Source organism: Dama dama, chromosome 18 (genome assembly GCF_033118175.1).
Source record: "Dama dama isolate Ldn47 chromosome 18, ASM3311817v1, whole genome shotgun sequence".
Taxonomy (NCBI): Eukaryota; Metazoa; Chordata; class Mammalia; order Artiodactyla; family Cervidae; genus Dama; species Dama dama.
In genome coordinates this window covers 34,332,009-34,349,102 of record NC_083698.1, presented here as the reverse complement: position 1 = coordinate 34,349,102, position 17,094 = coordinate 34,332,009, and the positions used below count along the sequence as shown (strand labels likewise).

Here is a 17,094-nt window from a genome sequence, read left to right as displayed (position 1 = left end):
ATGTAAATATTTGAATGAATGTATATGTTTGAGTCAATGAAAGACTATGTGTTCCTATCTCCTTTTATTTTACTAAAAAATTCAGACAACTAAGTTAATGATGTAGTCCAGTATAAAAAATATAATGATGGTCACATATGTTTAGGAAACACAGAGATAAGAATCTAAGTCAGACTACGTGAGTGTTCAGAGCTCCAAGCCTATGAACAGAGGATTAAAAACATATAGTCAAGATTTAGAATTTGCACATCTGGGGTTGATATATCATTAGAAAATATAGCAAACTGTTCAGGGAAGACACATACATTTTTCAAGTTCCCAGACTAAGTTGTAAAAATATAATGGCTTTTATAACATGAAAAAAGATGCAAATCAGAAATTAAAAATATTTAAGTAGATTTCTGTTAAATTTAACCTTCAGTTCAGTTCAGTTCAGCCACTCAGTCATGTCCTACTCTTTGTGACCCCAGGAACAGCAGCACACCAGGCCTCCCTGTCCATCTCCAACTCCCAGAGTCTACCCAAACCCATGTTCATTGAGTCAGTGATACCATCCAACCATCTCATTCTCTGTCATCCCCTTCGCCTCCTGCCCTCAATCTTTCCCAGCATCAGGGTCTTTTCAAATGAGTCAGCTCTTTGTATCAGGTGGCCAAAGTATTGGAGTTTCAGCTTCAGCATCATTCCTTCCAATGAACACTCGGGACTGATCTCCTTTAGGATGGACTGGTTGGATCTCCTTGCAGTCCAAGGGACTCTTAAGAGTCTTCTCCAACACCACAGATCAAAAGCATCAATTCTTAAAGCCTTATTAATTGTTAAATTGAAAACTTTCACAATAGTTAAGATTCTTTTACTCTGCTAGTACCTCTAAATACGCATAATAATTGTTGGGAAAAAAATCACAGAAAATGATAATGAAATGAAAGACATTTATAAAGACTCCTCAATTTTTTAAATTAAAAAGCAGATGCTGAATGTGGAACAAAGGTAGAATTAATATATTTGAAATTCTATGGAGTGAAGTAACCAAACCAAAGAAATGACATGCAGGGCTTCAGTGGACCTAAAATAGGCCCATATTATCTAGGCTTACACTAGCTGAATATATATATATATATATATAATTTGATCAAAACAATTACATGCCATGTATCCTCTAACTAAGCAATTTCTAAACCCCAAAGTGTCATTGATGATCTTGCATTTAGAATTAAAACCTGAAGCTTAAAATTTTATCATTTTTAACATTTTTTTCAATGAGATTACAAAGTATAGAAAATTAGAGCATTTGTCCCTATCCTTGGCTTAATACCCTTCAGAATAATTGTTTCTTTAAATAAACTTCTTTTTGTCTTTTCAGGAGACTTTAAATTAGCCTGGACAAATTTCTTGGGGCAGTTTTAGGTCATTAAAAGGTCATGAAGAGAGCCTCAGGGGAAACAGATAATTCTTAAAGGTGTTTAAAAAATTACACTGGAAACAATTTTGCCCTAATAAAGTAAACAGAAATTCTATGAACTATTATAAAACTAATCGCCTGCAGCTTAAATGCCTTGGTTTACTCATGTTATTAATTCTATCTTGTAAACTTTTATTCATATATATATCTCCTAATATATATATATTATTTACATTAATATATACTTTATAAAATAAACATTATTATATATAACACATATGTCCAACACATGGGCTTCCTAAATGGTGCTAGTGGTAAAGAAGCTGCCTGCCAATGCAGGAGACATAAGAGATGTTGTTTCAATCCCTGGGTTGGGAAGATTTCTTGGAGAGCACAGTAACCCACTCCAGTATTCTTGCCTGGAGAATCTCATGGACAGAGGAGCCTGGTGGGTTGTGGTCCAGAGGGTCGCAAAGAGTTGGATGCGACTGAAGCAACTTAGCATGCAAAACACATATGCATAGGCAAGCATGTGCATTTACTCACATACATACACACACTTTCCATGGAGAACCCTTAGCTGATTTGTACATATTTTGAAATGTTTTAATTAAACTTTAATTAATCCAAGTGCATAGTACCACCAAAATTTTTGGAATTCCTATCTCCGTCTGACTGTATGTGATCACCTAGTCTAAATATAAAATTATTTATTCTGAATATATATGATTCCATAGAAAACTTTTAATCTTTCTATTATTTCTTAAACATAGCTACAAAAATTATAGATACAAATTTTTTTTTGAAGTGACTACAACTGGTCATGGCCTCTAATCAAGACAGGTATTGTTATTTATCGTTAACAGCCATTAATACTTTCCTCAGGATAGAATGACTCAGAGAAAACAGAATAAAAAAGGATACAAGTCTTCTATAAGCCCAATAAGCTCAAGGTACCAGAGTTTAGATGGAATATCATGGTTGTAGCTATTCATACATGATTGTGAATAAAATAAAATTATGTAAGTAAAAACACTGTTATGTTTTGAGAAAGTTATACTGCCAAAAGAACCATCAGCCTGGAATAAAAGAGACTGTGAGTATTCAAGATTTAAAATAAACTTTAGGCCTACCAAATTTCTACTGGCAGAAAAACCAGGCCAAGAAAGGAGCTTGGCCTGCAAGGTGGGTATTCCACAATCCCCTCCTCATATAATGCCGAGCGGGCAGAGGAACGGAAAAGATCTGCCAGAGGCAGAGCTAAGAGCTGTGGAGATGACAGGGTGGACAACCTCAAGGAGGCATCAAACCAGGAGGCCCTCAGGGAGCACTCCCCGTCACCAGGAAAGGGGCATGCCCACTGTCATTCAGACTCGCCTCATCTCCTTATGACTGCTCCATGTCTTCTTCCCTTTTCCGTTTAAGTGTTCTGCTGTTCCACCGTAGTGTATTAGAAATGTATGTGTGTGCTCCTGGGTGAAGGGGGAGGGATTAGACTATATAAACGATCCTTTTTAGTTAGAATTTCAGAATTAGGATTCTCCAGATTAAGATCCTCATCTGTGCCATCATGTGGTTCCTGACTTGGACACTGGGATTAGAGAGGCCTTTTGTGCATATAAGAGAGGAACATGAATACATGTGCCCAGACTTTGGTAGGTTGTGTTCCTGTCACTCTATGAGCTGCTGCTCTCAGCTGCGCCAGTCCCTGTAGGAGGATTAGACTTCAAGGACCACTGACTTTATATGTAGTCAAATAACTTGCTTTGTACAACGACATGTGACTATAACTACTATGTGCCACACTTGTGCAATAGCTTTAAAACACAGCTCATGGTTCTGCCATTGTCCTTTTCCTTCTGCTATGAGATGAGTATGTCTCAGGGCCTGCTTCCTTATTTTAGAATAATGAAGCCGAGCCTAAACTGTCCCATGATGGGCGTATGACAGGTAGTAATGCACAAACTAATTTTTTAAAAAAAATTATATAGCCACCTAGATGTTGAGACCATCTGTTACCAGAGCACAATTCAGGGTTGCCTCACTGACTGAACAATACAACAGAAAGTGCCCAGAATCAAAAGGTGTAGAGAAAACATGTCAGAGACAATAGTCAGTTTTGCTCAGCCACGCAATGCCTGCTTCAGAAAGAATTCACTTTATGCCCTGTCTGCCTTAGGACAGCAGGAATTCCAGCGGACTGGAAGATAAGACTTTGTCAGAGAGCCATTATTCAGAGTAAAAGCTGATTTTCCCTGAGTATAAAAAGAAGAAATGAATGTTCTAACAGTAGAAGAGAAAGCAGTTTGATTTGTTTCAATCTCATAATAAATCTTTCACAGTGCTGTAGAATTATGGACAATAAGCAAATAGTAAACTAACTGAAAATAACATTATCTGGAGAAGTTTTGGTTTGTTGTTAATAATTTTCTAGTAATTGCTCTAGCTGGTGGCACTGGATTGGTAAGTCATGCATTTCCAAATGGGGAATCAACTTTACCAAAATAAAACTGCAGAAGACTTCAAAGCTTTGTATCAAGTTGAAATTTTAAAATATATCACTTTAATCAGTCAATTTGTCAGCTCAGTAAACTGGTAAAATATGCAAATGTAGCCTATTAGGCTGAAAAGAGCATGAAGTATTCTCCACTGGATATTTTTAACTTTTGAAGAACTTGATATATTAATGATGCCACACTGAAGACATTGCCCAGTAAAGAAAGACCTCAAGAAATGAAAGTCTAGATACTTTCTACTCTCCTTCAATGATTGACACAATAATAATAGATACAATTTTGACCTCTGTTTTTAAAATACCAGTTATGGTTATTGTCATCAAATCATAGATGGAAATAAACAGTAAGAATTCAACTAAACTGCCTCTGTTAAAACCAGTCTTGTCATAGTTTATCTCCTTAAACAATTAAGTAAGCAATCTTTGGTGACTAAAGTTTTTCTCAAATTTCGTCTTTAATATAAACCAATAATACTTAAAACAACCAAACAACAATGAAAAAAAACAACAACATATTATTCTCAACAATAATATATTTAACTAATACTTCAGGTTTAGGGTTAAGAATTCTTTCAAAAATTTTATATAAAAACTTACTTTAATTATATTCAAATAGCTTACTTTGATACCTATATCTTATGACATCGAGCCATTTTGAAGCTAGTGATTTTTGAATATGAATTTACTCAATATTCTGATTATTCAAGTTTAAATAGATTTATTGGTTAAAACTGTTGGGGTTATTCTATTTCAGCTATTTTTGTGTTACTAATTTTTTTATTTTCATTTTTGTAATTGGAGGTCCTTTTCCTTTAACTTTATATATTTTCTTTTGTTATTTGTTTTAAAAGTGTTCCCTGTTTTCATACAAATCATTCTTAAGCCATTTTTTTGCATACTTTTCACTTCCATTTGAAAGGAATTAACTAAGATAAAATTATTTGAACTAAAAAGACCACAGTCCCTTAAGTTCTATGTACTATTCTTAACTTTCAGTATCACTGTAATGAAATTAAAACCAAAATTAACCACTGATGCAAAGAAACTTGTAGGAAGCAAGTCAGTCAATAATTTCAAATTATAATAATTTAAGCCAAACATGGAAAAAGACTTATTTAGTAACATAAAGAATACAGGTACACAAACTAAAAAATCTACCAACTACCTTACATACAAAAAACTCCTTTGTTTTTGCATCACACAGAGTATATTACAACTGTATCATCTCGGTACTTAAAAAGATAAAAGAGCTGTTCTAAGTCCATAAATTAAAAACTATACTTGGAAACATTGAGAGACGAGAGAAAATAAGTTACCATTTCGGAGCTCCTGTGAATCTTCTTTTCCTATTGTTTGCTGATGATTTTCGATAAAGCAATTTTTTGTTTTGCTTTGTTTTCAGGAATCACATTCTTTTACTTTCTTTTAAAACTATAATCCAGTAGAAGGAAAAATTTCTCAAACTGCCAGTAGTCAAATAAAAGAAGGGACAAGGAGAGGCATACGGTGCCTACAATCAAGCTGATTAAACTCTGCAGGATCTGCAGTTTGTCAAAAACCATTTTGCTGCCTCACATTTTCTAAAAATGGAAAAGGTGAGGCTTTCACAAGTAACGGGCTCCAAATAAACCAGTACACCCAGCACAAAGCTCATGATACCAGCAAAAAAAAAATTTTTTTTCACACATTAGGAAGTTCTACTATTAGTAGGAACCCATCATCCTAATAAGACACTTCTCCATATTAATGTGAGAGTCAGCTTCTGGACCCTAAAAACTCTTTCCATCCCTCGGGCTACATTTGTCCCAAAGAAGCATTAGTCACATGTAGCCTTGAGGGAGTTTTATACAAAACTTGTGGAAGTAATGTATAGATACTTTCCCTGGAAGGGAAAAAGACAAAACAAAACTGGGTCACCGATGGTGATTGTTAAAACAGTAAACTTAAGAATGCACTATTGCTTCTTTCTCTTCGTTTAATTTCCTTAGTTTTATCATGATTTTCTAGAGATAAGATTGCTGTGTATAGAAAATTAAATATGGGCTACATGATAGTTAGCCATAGTATTATATATTCACTGACACATACTGTTATCACAATTCATTTATTTTTGCTTCTTACCCCATCTTGATGTTAAAGGTAATAGACCGACACTGTTGTTTTTTTTTTTTTTTTTTTTTTGGTAATAGAGCTTATTTTTGCTCTTTTAGTTTTAACTTCTATTTTAATAAAATTTGTCTTTATCTAAATATCACTATTTCTTCAGTTTAAATATATAAAGGCAAATATAACCTTACTATTTTATAGGTATTATTCTTCATTTTTCTTGGCATATGCTCTTCCTATTCTAAAATTCACAGTACATTTCACATTCACTATACTTGACTACTCCTTGTCTCAACATATTTCATCAGTTATTATGGTCGCTGAGTTGCCAATAAATTATTTAACTGAAATATCTTTACTCTGGTGGACAGCATTTCTTGGGACAAACTTCATGGAAATGCAACTACTTCAGAAGTCCTGAAACTGTAGAATTGTATTAGAAATGCCTACTTGCTAAATAAGCTTCAAAACAAATATCATTTAAAAGGATATATTTGTTTCTTAAAATTTATTGATCTAGAGATATTCACTACATTTTTATGCAGTAAAATATGCAAAGCATGAATGACAAAATATGCAAACTAAGTCATTCATCAAATGACTTTTAGGTCACATATGAGCTTTCTTTTCCCATTCATTAGAATAGATAGGTAATTTTTGGGCATTTAGTATGAAATTGATATGTTTTTCAGCATTGACAGCTTTAAAAATAGAACTATGGATTTTAAAAATATTTAGTCCTATTCTTTCTTTAGCTATTAGATAGTTAAACCAAAATGATAACAACTTATGGTTAAGAAAAAAATGACATCACAATTTTGAAACATAGTTTAAATAAGGAAATTGTTCAAAGTTCTGTCCTTAGCATTTATTGTGTGAATAAATGATTTCTTTATTTTTGTATCCAATAAGATACATAAAAGAGAAGAAGTTGGTCAGCTGGCATAACATAATTTCTATGTACCATTGCATTATTCAATAACATATTTTATATAGCTACTTTATCCTACCTATGTGTGAATGACAGGATATATTTCCACCAAACTTGCTTGAAATGTAGCCACTCAGAAATTACTATACTTTTAGGCATGGTCTTGGGAATGCAGTTCTTTAAATATATTATGTAAAAGATTATTACAGATGTTACACACTCATCAGATAATGCAAATAAACAAGGTTGAGTAAAACATTAACCCTAATTTGAAGGGATTTCAATTCTCCTCATCTACCACATAGATTCTGATTAGTATTGCAATTTATTACACATCAGAGATCAGGATAACAGTAGCTCCTGTTACTGGGCATTTAGTATAAAACAAATTCTGTTCAAGGACTTTGGGACAATTAGCTAGCTATTTTAATTCTGTGAACACTAGGGTCAGATATTTTAAATTCACCTTATAGGAACAAAACTTGAAAGAGAGAAAGCTCAATGAACATGGATAATCAGTGACATAACTGATATTAGACTATAAAACTGAGTACAAAGACTCAGTCCTTTGGCCTTGTGGATTTTAGCATCAATATTTCAGCTGGGGTATTTTGTGGGAAAGGGGGAGATGAAAGGATAGAAAAATGCACATAGTTCAGCTCATGTGATGTTAGATCCTGGTGACTTGTCTGGCAATTTTTGTAAAACTAAAACAAAAACTCACCTAATAATTTTTCTGAGGATAAGTGGGGCACAATGAGCTAGAAGGGGACAGCAAATAAAGAAGCAGATGGTGTCAAAGACATACTTCATTGACATAACCATTTCTTTAACCTCATGAAAAGAAATTACTAAGAACCCCAACTTTTCTTAACCAAGGACTCAAAGACCACCTAGAACCTAGTATAAAATTCAGGTGATTAATGAACTTGGATTGGGAAAAAAATGATTTACTAATTTTTAACTGATATTTAGCTTCTTGTTCATTTTTTATGAAGGTATATAATAAAGCACAGTGGTCTTACTGATTATAAGTAAAGTGAAAGTGTTTGTCTCAACCATATCCTACTCTTTGTGATCCCATGGATTGTAGCCTGCCAGGCTCCTCTGTCCATGGGATTCTCTAGGTAAGAATACTGGAGTGGGTTGTCATTTTCTTCTCCAGGGAATCTTCCTGACCCAGGAATCAAACCCAGGTCGCCTGCAATTCAGGCAGATACTTTACTGTCTGAGCTGTCTGGGGAGCTGTAACTACACCACCAAAATGGATCAGATATTTTCAAATCACATTTCTTCCAGAAATCTTACAGTGTCACTTATACTGATCATCTCTTTCTAATTTTGGTGGTGTTCCAAAATTCCACTGTATCCTCTTCTAAAGAAGACGATAAATTTAAAATGCTTAAATTTAAAATGGCAAGCATTACTAAATTAAGAGTTCCAAACAATAGCAAGGAGAGATAAGAAAGCCTTCCTCAGTGATCAGTGCAAAGAAATAGAGGAAAACAATAGAATGGGAAAGACTACAGATCTCTTGAAGAAAATCAGACCTATTAAGGGAACTTTTCATGCAAAGATGGGCACAATAAAGGACAAAAATGGTATGGACCTAACAGAAGCAGAAGATATTAAGAAGAGGTGGCAAGAATACACAGAAGAACTATACAAAAAAGATCTTCATGACCCAGATAATCACAATGGTATGATCATCAGCCTAGAGCCAGACATCCTGGAATGCGAAGTCAAGTGGGTCTTAGGAAGCATCTCTACGAACAAAGCTAGTGGAGGTGATGGAATTCCAGTTGAGCTATTTCCAATCCTAAAAGATGATGCTATGAAAGTGTTGCACTCAATATGCCAGCAAATTTGGAAACCTCAGCAGTGGCCACAGAACTGAAAAAGGTCAATTTTCATTCCAATTCCAAAAAAAGGTAATGCTAAAGAATGCTCAAACTACTGCACAGTTGCACTCATCTCACATGCTAGCAAGGTAATGCTCAAAATTCTCCAAGCCAGTCTTCAACAGTACGTGAACTGTGAACTTCCAGATGTTCAAGCTGGATTTAGAAAAAGCAGAGGAACCAGAGATCAAATTGCCAACATCAGTTGGATTATCGAAAAGGCAAGCAAGTTCCAGAAAACATCTATTTCTGCTTTATTGACTATGCCAAAGACTTTGACTGTGTGGATCACCAAAACTGTGGAGAATTCTTAAAGAGATGGGAAAACCAGACCACCTGACCTGCCTCTTGAGAAATCTGTATGCAGGTTAGGAAGCAGAAGTTAAAACTGGACATGGAACAACAGACTGTTTCCAAATCAGGAAAGGAGTACGTCAAGGCTGTGTATTGTCACCCTGCTTATTTAACTTATATGCAGAGTACATCTTGAGAACTGCTGGACTGGATGAAACACAAAGTGGAATCAAGATTGCCAGGAGAAATATCAGCAACCTCAGATATGCAATGACACCACCCTTATGGCAGAAAGTGAAGAAGAACTAAAGAGCCTCTTGATGAAAGTGAAAGAGGAGGGTGAAAAAGTTGGCCTAAAGCTCAACATTCAGAAAACTAAGATCATGGCATCTGGTCTCATCACTTCATGGCAAACAAATAGGGAAACAGTGGAAACAGTGACAGATTTCATTTTTTGGGTTCCAAAATCACTGCAGATGGTGACTGAAGCCATGATATTAAAAGACACTTACTCCTTGGAAGTAAAGTTATGACCCAACCTAGACAGCACATTAGAAAGCAGAGACATCACTTTGTCAACAAATGTCCATCTAGTCAAGGCTATGATTTTTCCTGTAGTCATCCCATATAGATGTGAGAGTTGGACTATAAAGAAAGCTGAGCGCTGAAGAACTAATGCTTTTGAACTGTGGTGTTGGAGAAGCCTCTTGAGTGTCCCTTGGACTGCAAGGAGACCCAACCAGTCAATCCTAAAGGAAATCAGTCCTGAATACTCATTGGAAGGACTGATGCTGAAGCTGAAACTCCAATACTTTGGCCACCTGATGTGAACAACTGATTCATTTGAAAAGACCCTGAATCTGGGAAAGATTGAAGGCAGGAGAAGGGGACAACAGAGGATGAGATGCTAGGATGGTATCACCGACTCAATGGATATGAGTTTGAGTAAACTCTGGGAGTTAGTGATGGACATGAAGGCCTGGTGTGCTTTGGTTCACGGGGTTGCAAAGAGTTGGATACAACTGAGTGACTGAACTGAAATGAACTAAATAAAAAATTGTTCTTTTCAATATTCTTATATGTTTCTCCATATAATTGTTTTTCCTTGTAATGCTATATACTTTATTTTCTGCACTAAAAACATCATTACTTGAAGCAGTTCACAGAGTCCAAGAGGCTGCCAGAGAAATGAAAATAGTAAATCTCTTGCACGTGAACCCAAATTAAGAGCCCAGGTGGCAGCAAAGATCTCAACTAAACAACTTGCTACTATGTCTGACATCATTCCCATTTCTATTCTCTTTCTTCTTTCCTGGACTCATACTATTATATTGATGATAGAATCACTAATACCCAAACCCCATATCAAGACCACTTGGTAGTGGTTATTATACCATTAGTCCTAATGATATTTAATACGAGACATACAATTAAATTCTCTTGCTCCTGTTAGAAAATGATTCATTGTCTCTAAGAATTATGATGTATTACTGCTTTGTCTGCTATCTATAGAGTTTGTAGTTTGTCTGTGTATAGTAAAAATAATATTTTCCTTTCAGTATACTAAAAAAAAGTTCCTAAGTTTTAGTAGGAATTTCTTCCAAGAAGAATTGCTGTAGTTATATTAAACCAATCAAAGGTATTTCCTATTGATAGCACAATTACAAATGTCATATTGCTAGCATCAGTTACTTATATTATTAAATGCATGTAGTTGGATATACCAAATTATTTATAAAAAATTTAAAGGAAATATGTTTTATTTGCAGCAATAATCAGCTTAGGGACTTTATTAAAGTCACTTTCTTCATAAAAGGGAAGCTCATAATAGTAAATTGGATATGATTTCTTTTTTTTTGGGGGGGTATGTGGCTCAGTGGTAAAGAACCCACTACCAGTCTAAGCAGGAGTTGTGGGTTCAATCTCTGGGTTGGGAAGATCCCCTGGAAGAGGAAATGGCAACCCACTCCAGGATTCTTGCCTGGGAAATCCCATGGACAGAGGAGCCTGGCAGGCTACAGTCCATGGGGTCCCAAAAGAGTTGGACAAGACTTCGCAACTAAAGAGCAACACTTTATTTGTCTTTTTTCTGTTAACTTAAGATGTTTTGACATCTCTTGAGAGTCTTACAGACCCAAAGAGAGACTGATCTCCCAGAACTAGCTAATTCCTGGGAATGGTGGACAGAAGCCTGGAACACACTTTTCATGGCAGACCAGCAGATCCCAGACCACACTCCCACTTACCTTCTTAACTCTCAGAAATCAAGCCAGTGTTTCCTTGCTCTAAATGAACCCAGGGCTTCCCTTGTGGGTCAGCTGGTAAAGAATCTGCTTGCAATGCGGGAGACCTGGGCTTGATCCCTTGGAGAAGGCAATGAATGGCTACTCATTCCAGTATTCTGGTCTAGAGAATTCCATGGTCTCTATAGTCCACGGGGTTTCAAAGAATTGGACACGACTGAGTGACTTTCACTCAAATGAACCCAAAGCCAGCCAGATACCAGACAACTTGGAACTATCCCTAAAGCTCAAAGTCATTAAAATTTATGCAAATTAGCCAATTCTAAAGGGCTTACTCTTAAATATTGCCTTTCCTGTAAAAACTCCATTAAAGGCTGCCTCCCTCACTCCTGTTTCTACTTCGTGACCAAAATGTGGTGTTCTTCCTCTGGCCCTGTGTGGTGTGGCATGCCTCTCATTCTCGAGAACCTGGGTACCATTAAACTTCTCATTCAGTGGCATTGACTACTCCTTGTTGTCACTGAGTTACTTTTATAAACTAAGACCTGAGCACAAAACCATTATATTTCATAGTAAAAAGCTAAACCATGTATAACTGCTTAACTGTGAGTGTTATTATAAAGGATGAAACCATGTAATAATAAAGTAGGAGATTTGAAATGAGATAGACTTCTCTAGTTTACTTGCTGTGCTACCCTAGTGCAGTTTACTTGTTTATTTATGCCTCTATTTTCTTCTTCCACAAAATGAGTATGGCTATGATTGTCATTCAAGATTATTGTGAACATTAAAAGATAAGACTTATATGAAAGTATCAGCACTACAAGCGTGCTAAATACATAGTGGCCACTAATACTGGTGAGTTACCTAATATTAGTCAAATATGTATTTAGCTAAATTTTATTCTTCATTGTTGACTTTAGATAATAGGACTCTTAGTGCAATAACAATTGTGATTACTATCATTTTCCTAAATTCCAGTTTATTTAGATAAAACCAAGTGGTTTGGTTATAATTAATGGAGGAAAACAGTTTTTAAAGCTGATTCTAATTAATAAAACTAGTTTCATCTCATAATCTTTATTTTTATGTCATGGTTATCTTAATCATATCATTACATATTTAATTCAATAAATATCTATTCACTGATTAGTAAATGTGCTCTTTATTGTATCTTCTTGCTAATTATTTTTCCTGAGTTACATTTACATGATTTTTGAAACAAGATGGGATATAGTTATCACTGAAATTAAAATATCAGGATACTACTTTATAAAAGCGTTCCAGAATCTAAGTAAAGCACCATCTTTCTTCACAATACAATCCAGCAATAATAACATTATCACTTTTAAGACACATGTTCTGGGAATCAGACTGCCTGTGTTCAAATTATTGCTCTGTAAGTAACTAAATGTGTGACCTTAGTTTCTTCCTGTGTAAAATGTGAACAGTAATACTATCTACCTAGTAGTGTTGAGATGATAAACGAGTTAGCATTTGTAAAGCAAATGACCATCAGAAATAAACCACTGTCATTATCATTTGTATTTCAATTATATTCAAGAAAAATATACACATTTTCAGAAAGATACCACAAAAGTATTTGGGGGTTTTAAAAAGTGAAAAAGCATATAAGTCACATTTTACCTCAGTAGAGGCTTCCTTAAGATTACATGTGAGAAGAGGGGCTTCATCCCGGACACTCAGGCTGAGTCCACGGAGTCACACTGGTGTGGAACCTTGAAACCAGCACTTTACTCACTGCATAACCTTAGGCAAGTGACAACAACTCTAGTCTCGTTTTCCTAATCCATAGTGTGAAGGAAACGGTAGTACACTTCTTATTGGGTTGTAATAAAGATTAAATGAATCTTTAAACAAATATCATCAAATATTGAATATAATTAAATGCATGAGAAATAATTAATAAGTATTAACAACAAGGCTAAGACTCTTCATAGTTTCTGAAGATCAGCTACTAATAGAGTGACATTAAATTAACTGTGCATTTTTCTCTATACTGTAATATTTATGTCAATCAAAGGCATGAATTTTGAAGGGAGGATGATTTCCTCTTCAGAAGATACAGTTCACTGTGGTATGGTTGGAAAGTTTGCTAAGGTTCATTTTAGTGAGTCTCTTAATCTATATGCTCTTCTGGCACTAATCACTACATAATCAAACATGCCAAGTATGACAGACAGACCACCTCCTGCTAAAGCAGAACATAAGTACTATTCACTTCTTAAAAAGAAAACAATTCTCTGATGAGAAGAAATTATGTCATTTCCTGAGTGGAAGTTCACAATGGGGTACTTGCAGTATGCAATGAATGAAAAAAGAGTAAATTTAAAGGAAAAATATGGAAAGAACCTTATAGAAAGAATATAAATGAAAAATACTTCCATGCTAAACATGATCCTTTCTAACAATGAACTATAGTCCCTTAAAAAGTGGAGAGCTTATTTTCTGATTATATTCTGTCATAAATCATATAGACAGATGTGTGCCTTAGTCACGCATCATGGTTGATTACCATCATTCAAGGTTTATGCAACACAGGCTAAGAATTTCATTCTTTAATTCAACATTTAATTTCTTTGGTATTATTACAGACAAAAAAGCAATATCCTATGCATTTTTCTTTGCTATAACACAACATCTGCACAATAAAAATTTTTATGTCAAATATTTGTATTTTAAATGTGACTTTAAAATCATGCATAAGTCTGTTTATTCTCTTTCCAGAGAGTAAATACATTTTAGCTGTTAAAAATGCAGTTAAAAGTAAATTGTTTTAAAGTCTTAAATTATGAATTACCTTTTCTAACTGTTGTGAAAACAGATAAAACAATGTCAAAATGTGTAAATAAATAAAAAATTATCTGAAGAACTGGTATTTACCAGTGGGGGAGTTGAACCCACTTACATTCCTGGCACCATGAGTCAAGGATTTCTTTAATTAGAGGGTGTATGAAGAACTTTTTGAATACTGTTGAACGCAGCAGCCAGACTTAGGTGGGTGGGATAAATCCATAGGGTGGTTTCTTAAAAAGTAAACACTATAGGATGATAGTAATCTACTAGGGTTTCCAATCAAACTTTGTTCATTAGTGCTAGTCAGAGCTGGTACCCAGAGAAGATTAACATGAGATTACTCAATATTTCTATTAGATAGAGTTCAGATTTGACATTGGTCACGGATATAAAGTTAATGCTGAATTGACTTTGGAATTCAAACCCTTATAGCTATCTGCCAGCTCCAATGAATGAACAAAAACAAGATTGTTGTACAGCAAAAGGAAAAGAACATATGGTTGAAACAAAGCAAATGCTGTTTTTGGCTGATAGATAAATAGCAAAATGATGATTATATATATACTGTCATCATATTGATACTTTACCAAATATGAATTTTAAATAACAAAATATGTAATTTTTAAAAATCTTTAACAAAAATTTCAAAATAGTTTCTGACTTCATTTCTTCAAAGTGACTGAAATTTATTATGAAGTGTTTGTTTTAAAAACATCCTCTATTCTTAAAAAAAATGAAATGCAGTAGTTCCCCTTTATTTTCAGGGGATATACTCCAAGACCCCCAGGGGATGCTTGAAGCAGTGGATAGTAGCGAAACTTATATATCCTATATATTTTCCTATACATGCATATGATAAGCTTTAATTTATAAATGAGGTACAGTGAGATATTAAGATTATAATAAAATAGAACAATCACAGCAATAAACTGAAATAAAAGTTATTTGAATGTGTTCTTTCTCTCTCTTGAACTTTCTTGTACAATTTAATTCCTTTTTCATCTAACCTAAGCAGTTATCATGACTGTGGACATTATTTTTGCAGTTTGAGGTGGGACAGAAAAATTAGCACAATTTTTTTTTCCTTCTTCACAATTTCATATACAGAAAACTCACTCTAGATCTTATCAACTTTGGCATATGATTTTATTTCTTTCAACTAAAGTTGAGTTTTCACCTTTTCATAAAAAGGAAACACTTGAAAGCTTCCCTTTGGCATATCTGAATTGCCAGCATCACTATCCTTATGCTTTGGGGGACATCATTAAGTAAAATAAGGGTTACTTGAACACAAGCACTGTCATATCTCAGCAGTGAATGGAGGGGGCTACTAAGTGACCAAGGGATAGGATATGATGAACACAGGGATGGAGCAGGACAGCACAAGATTTCATCATGCTTCTCAGAATGGCAGGTAGTTTAATGAATTGTCTACTTCTGATATATTTCATTTAATATTTTTGGGCAGCAGTTGACCGCAGTTGAAAACGTGGATAGGGAAATCATGGAGAACGGGGGACAACTCTACACATCAAAATCATGTCTAGCTAAATAGACTGCAACATCAGTGAAAATGGTAAGAAGAGTCACAAAATCCCTGAGTACATTATAATCATAAACCACACATCTAAATATGACACAAATGAGCTTATCTACAAAACAGAAACAGACTCACAGACATAGAGAACAAACTTGAGGTTGCCAAGGGTAAGAGAATATGAGAGAGGGAGGAATGGGGAGTTTGGGATCAGCAGATGTAAACTGTTAAATATAGAATGGATAAACAATAAGATCCTACTGTACAGCACAAGGAGCTATACTCAATATCCTGTGACAAACCAAAATTGAAAAGAATATGAAAAAGGAGATATATGTATATATATATATTTATATAGTATAACTGATCACTCTGTTGTACAGTAGAAATAAACACAGCACTAAGAATCAACTCTACTTCAATAAAGTAAACAAATAATTCTCAACCACAAAAATAATTTTAAAATAACGGTTTCAACATTTAATAGACAATATTTTTTGATAAAATGTATAAGGCATGTACTGAGTTTTGTAGGTAACACTAACAGTAAGTCAATATAACTCTTCATTGAAAGAGTTTATATTTGAGTGGAAAGGAAAAAGATATTCACTGCATAATACAGAAAATGAAAGGGGTATCATAGCTAATATAATAAATGGTTTATATGCAATCATTTACATTTCTCTTTATTTTCATAATAGGCATACACAGCTACAACAAAGAAGAATACACAAGTGTATATACATATACATATCATATAGTATGCATATATTATATACATATTTTAAAACAAATAGTTTAGGTCAACTATGGGGCAGGCACAGTACTAGACTTTGGAGTCAAGGCAATGGACAAGGAAAGTCCTTGCCCTAATGAAACATGAATTCTAGGGAAAGGAGAGGGATAATAAATAAATGAATAAATAAATTAAGTAATATTTAAAAAATACAAACTGCCAAAGTAGAGTAAAAGAGAGAAAGGGTGGTGAGAGGTGCTATTTTAGGTGGAAAATTTCTCTAATGAGGTCACATTTGCATAGAGATTTGAATTAAGAAAGTTACCCAAGGATATCTAAGAGAAGAATCTAAGGTATCGAGATTCAAAGTGTATAGGCAAAACATTTAGAAACAGCAGGGAGACCTGTGTGGTTGCAGTGGCCTGAGAGGGACATGGTGGAGGGTGAAATCAGAAAGGTATGAGCGAACTTGAACATAAAGAGCCTTGTTAACTTTGAAGGACTCAACAGGCCATGGGAGCTTTGCCAGTAATTGGAAGATTTTGAGCAAAAGAGTGATATGATCTGGCATGTCTTACGAGGACTCTGGCACCTTAGCAGAGTAGAGGAGAT

The 17,094-nt window shown here is 34.6% G+C and overlaps 1 protein-coding gene across 2 annotated transcripts in view; it reads right to left on the bottom strand.

The window, feature by feature from the left end:
* The window catches only part of SEMA3A (semaphorin 3A), a 506,000-nt gene that overhangs the window by 348,843 nt on the left and 140,063 nt on the right, over positions 1–17,094 (bottom strand). The window contains exon 1 of one of the 2 annotated variants that reach the window (XM_061165130.1): positions 5,234–5,513. The exons of the other annotated variant lie outside the window; for it this stretch is intronic. The gene's annotated coding sequence lies outside the window, so the exon portion shown is untranslated. Of the gene's footprint in view, positions 1–5,233; positions 5,514–17,094 lie in introns of those variants that run through there. 2 annotated transcript variants of the gene reach the window in all.